This window comes from Theobroma cacao, chromosome 5 (assembly GCF_053813885.1).
Source record: "Theobroma cacao isolate CCN51 chromosome 5, ASM5381388v1, whole genome shotgun sequence".
Lineage (NCBI taxonomy): Eukaryota > Viridiplantae > Streptophyta > Magnoliopsida > Malvales > Malvaceae > Theobroma > Theobroma cacao.
This window is the reverse complement of record NC_142643.1, coordinates 30344993-30350185: the sequence shown is the minus strand read 5'-3', so window position 1 is coordinate 30350185 and position 5193 is coordinate 30344993. Positions and strand designations below refer to the sequence as shown.

The 5193-nt window shown below is 32.4% G+C and overlaps 1 long non-coding RNA gene across 1 annotated transcript; it reads left to right on the top strand.

Annotated features, from left to right (window-relative positions):
- Positions 1-2715: 2715 nt before the first annotated feature.
- On the top strand, positions 2716-4038 carry LOC148762550 (uncharacterized). The gene is made up of 3 exons (XR_016026255.1): positions 2716-2842; positions 3499-3572; positions 3910-4038. It is a non-coding gene; the product is annotated as an uncharacterized LOC148762550 (long non-coding RNA).
- The last annotated feature ends 1155 nt before the right edge of the window (positions 4039-5193 follow it).

Sequence of the window (5193 nt, the reverse complement as noted above, 5' to 3'; positions counted from 1 at the left end):
TTTACCCGTGTCAAATAGCTCACCACCTATCCACAATACATGACACAAAAAAATTCAATAATTTGTGTCAAATCAATATATATTATTTCAGGCTCTTATCCATGCGTATGCACTAGATAGGGTGTGAAATGTTTGGACATTTGCTTAATCACAGTGTCCGACCTAACTTGCCTATATACGGTGTAAATTTCTAAAATCTCCAATTCAACTCCAATTCCATCCATTTCAATTTCAATTATCCAATTATATCCACAATACCTCAATGACTATGAATGTGGTCCAATTTATCAGTTCGGATCACAAATTACGCTTTTACCCCTAGTGGGTAGAAATTTCAATTTTTTTGCACCAAAAATTCCCATTTAATTTCCAACCTCATAATTCATCATTTTTCCATCTAATTCTCTTAAAATAAAGTCAACCTCATCCTCACACACCATTGGCTAGATTCAGCCTAGAGAAATTCATGGAGAAAATGAATATTTTTCTTGTTGTTTTACTCATAAACATGCTAAACTAACACTAAACACTAACATAGTTCAAAATCAAATTAATCTAACAACTTTCTCTCTCTAAACCCATATGATCAGATTTGAATCCATCATCAAAACACATAATTTAACCATAGAAAATAAGGAGAAATGCATGGAAATGATAAATCTTAAGCTAAGCTTGAAAAATCATACCTTTAAACACTTGATTCCTTGAAAAAATCACACTTTTTCTTTGAATTTTCTCACTCTAGGGTTTGTTCTTATTTCTCTCTCTCTCCTGCTGGTTTTGGCTGACCCTCCCAATGAATAATTCTGGAATTTTCAAGCCTTTTAATAGGCTTAATAAAATATTATTATTTTATTTACCTTTTGAATATTTTATTATTTTATTTTTTTCTAGTCATCTTTTTGACTTTATTTTTCTACCACTCAATCCTCTTCACTTATCCATGTCTTCCATGAAATTTCTAGACTTTTCCAAAGTTTTGGTGGGGTAAATTTTTAAAAATTACACTTTTACCCCCGTAAAGTGAAAAATTACATTTTTGCTCCAAAAACTGAAAAATTGCCCATAGACATATTTTTCATCCCTTATACTCATACCATTCTCCAATTTGTCAAATGTGATCTAAATTCTCTCAAAATCTCAAAATTTATCCGTGAGTGGAAAAATTACGATTTTGCCCCTAGATAGTGAAAATTCTGGTTTGACTCCAAATTGATCCTCAAACTCCGAATTACCATTTTGAGTCATCCCTGAACTGTGAAACTCTTAATTTCACCTTAAAATTCCTATTTGAACTAGTTCGAGGCTTAATCGACTCAATGGTACCATTAAGGGCAATATCGTCTTTTAACAATTTCTCGAACTTCCTAAATATACAAACATTCTATCGAGCATGTAAATGACGTAATAATTATTTTATAAAGCAAGGTTTGACATTTGTATTCATCACACTTTATCTACATTGTACTTACTTAGCTTATGTTTCTTAACTTTAATACCCAAAATGGTATCAACCTCATTCAAATCCTTCATTTTAAATGTAGAGGTTAAGTATTTCTTTGTTTCATTTATGTCGATCATGTTATTGCTAAATATTAGCATATCATCAACATAAAGACATATTTTTTCTCCATAATCCTTGGTAAATTTTGAGTAAACACACTTGTCAACCCCATTATGTTTAAAACCATAGAATAATATGGATGAGTCAAATTTTTCATGCCATTGTTTGGGATCTTGCTTTAACCCATTAAGTGATTTAACCAATTTACAAACCTTTTTCTCATTTCCAGGAAGTATAAAACCTTTTGGTTGTTCCATATAAACTTTCTCGTTTACATCACCATTTAAAAAGGCCATTTTAACATCTATTTGATAAATATGTAACTTATAGATCGAAGCTAATGCTATAAGTGTTCTTGTCAAACCCTGCTCTATAAAGTAATTACGGTGTCATTCACATACTCGATAGAATGTTTGTATATTGAGAAAGCCCGAGAAATTGACAAAAGACAATATTGCCCCTAGAAGTACAGTTAAGTCGATTAAACATCGAACAAGATAAAATCGAGATCTTAAAGGTGAAATTGAAAATGTCACAGTCTGAGGATGACTCAAAATGGTAATTCGGAGTTCGAGGTTCGATTTGGAGTCAATCCGAAAAATTGACCGGTTAAGGGAAAAATGGTCATTTTGCAATTTGAGGAAAAAATGAGAATTTTTTGAAAAGATTTTCTTAGCCCCATTTGACATGTTTGAGTATGACATGATTATTGAAGTACAATAAGAAGATTTAGCAGTGAAAAATATGAGTTTTCGGTATTTTTAGAGTATAGGGGCAAAATGGTAATTTTACCACCCGAAATCGAAAATTTAATTTTTCAAAGGATTTTGATCAAATTTAATTATTTGGAGTGTGAAATGAGTATGAAGAGTGAAAATTATGCATTATGGCAAATTTTCAATTTTTGGGGTAAAAATGTAATTTTTGAAAAGTTCAAGGGCAAAAGTGTAATTTTGAAAAATTTGCTCCACCAAAACTTTGAAAAAATCTGAAAATTTCACTTAAGACTTGGATAAGTCAAAGGGAATGCATGGTGGAAAAAGTAGGACAAGTGGATGGCTAGAAAAAAAATAAATTAATAAAATATTCAAAAAAATGAATAAAATAATATTATTTCATTAAACTAATAAAAAGGCATAAAAAAATCAGCCCATAAACCATTCTTCTTCTTCAACATTCGGCCAAGAAAGAAACAAGAGAGAGAAAGGAGAAAATAAAACCCTAGCCAAGAAATTTAAAGGAAAATAGGTGGAAATTCAAAAATCAAGTGAAAAAAAGGTAACATTTCTTAAATTTGTCTTGTGCTTTACCTTTCCCATGCATTTCCCATCATTTTCCATGGTTGAATCATGTGATTTGAGGATGATTTCAATTCTGGTCATATGGGTTTAGAGAGAGAAAGTTGTTAGATAAATTTGATTTTGAGCTATGTTAGTGTTTAGTGTTAGTTTAACATGTTTAGGAGTAAAACAACAAGAAAAATATTTATTTTCTCCATGAATTTCTCTAGGCCGAATCTAGCCAATGGTATGTGAGGATGAGGTTGACTTTATTTTAAGAGAATTAGGTGGAAAAATGATGAATTATGAGGTTGGAAATTAAATGGGAATTTTCAGTGCAATAAATTGAAATTTTTACCCACTAGGGGTAAAAGTGTAATTTATAGTTCGGACTGATAAATTGGACCAAATTCATAGTCATTGAGGTATTGTGGATATAATTGGATAATTGAAATTGAAATGGATGGAATTGGAGTTAAATTGGGGATTTTAGGAATTTACACCGTGTATAGGCGAGTTAGGTCGAACACCGCAATTAAGCGATTGTCCAGACATTTCAAACCCTATCTAGTGCATACGCATGGATAAGAGCCTGAAATAATTTATGATAAATTGATACAATTTATTGAATTTTGTGTCATGGATTATGGATAGGTGGTGAGTCAATTGTTTCGGGTAAGAGACTACACCCGAGGGTGTAGGATAGGAGCATTTCTACTCCTAATACTGTGAGTAAACTTATTATCATTTAATTTATCTAAGGTAGTTTTTATGAAATTTTATAAATTTTATGAAAAATGGATTTAAAAAGGATAAATTTCGTGTTTTTTATAAATAAATGTGTTTTTATAAAATGGTTTTATAAATTGTTTGAAATTAATGATGAATGTTATTTTTTTTAAATAGAGTACATGGAGACTGTGGTTGTTAAGTATGAATTGTATTTTTAATTCAAATGGCTTATGATAGTGTGAGCATGCTTGGCTGGTTTATTGTATTGAAATTACATGAATTATGGTTTGCCGTGCAAATTAGTTATTATAAAAAAATTACCTTGTTATGCAGTTAAACTATTTTATGATTATGGTGGGGCTGACCTACACTGCAGTGGCGGGTTTCCGTAGACCATCCTATTAAAGGGGCTCGGTAAACCCGGCTAATTTATTTTACTTCTGTGGGAGAGACGCGTAGGATAACTCTTGTGGAGGGGTTTGAGTCCACTTCACGCTTTACCACCACGTGAAGGTGAGATTCAGCCAACGCCAAGGGACAACTGTTTTATATGAATAAGTAGTTTTAACAGCCTTGGCGGACTCGAGTGGATGCTTTGATGACGATCAAGTATCCTCGAGGATGAATTTTGGCATGAGCCAAATTTTATGAGAAACATAAGCCTTGAAAATCATTTTAATTGAATTATAATTGTTTTCATGGGATGGAACAAATTTCTAAGTTATGAAATACATATTGGGATGGGATATTTTATTGTCTCCATTTACTCGGCTTTAGATACTTTAGATTGTATCTGTTTACTCACTGGGATTACAAAATCTCACCCCTTCTTCCTATACATTTTTCAAGCTCAGGACAGTTTGTTGATAGTTGATTAAGACGAGAATTAATCTCGGAGTTACATCCTAGAAAGTAAGGGTTCGTAGCCCTACATCTTCTTAGTCAATTGGGGACCCACGTGTCACTGTAAAAGTAATTTTATTCTTCAGTTATTTGATTTAAAGTATGTATTAATATATTTAGCTTTTATACCATATTTTTGGCGAGTTTCGGTATTTTCGAAGAAAAATGACGAAAATGCCCTTGTGAGCCATAAAGTAATATTTTATTGTTTTGATTTGGAAATGACTTATAATTTCTTGAAATGTGAGATTTAATAATTGTCGCTCACAGGGGAGATGCGGAAGCTGATGCTAAGCCTTGCGGGGTTTCGATCGGCATTCGGGGTAATGAGTGCCTATCGGGACATCGCGGCAGTTGTCACGGGCTCGATGGGAGTTCCGGGTCGTGACAGTTCTAATGGATGTTATTCTAGCTAATGGAGCATATGTATCAAAATAGTCTATGCCTTCCTTCTGTTTGAAACCTTTAACAACTAATCTTGCTTTAAAGGTTTGTACAGAACCATCGGTATTAAATTTTCTTCTAAACACCCATTTACATCCAATTAGTTTAGAACCTGAAGGTAAATTAACTAAGACCCATGTATTATTAGACATTATTTAGTCCATTTCATCATTTACAGCTTCTTTCCAAAAAGCTGCATCTCTTGAAGACATTGCTTCATTGAAAGCTTGGGGTCTGTATCTACACTTAGTAGAAGTGGTGTTTTATTTA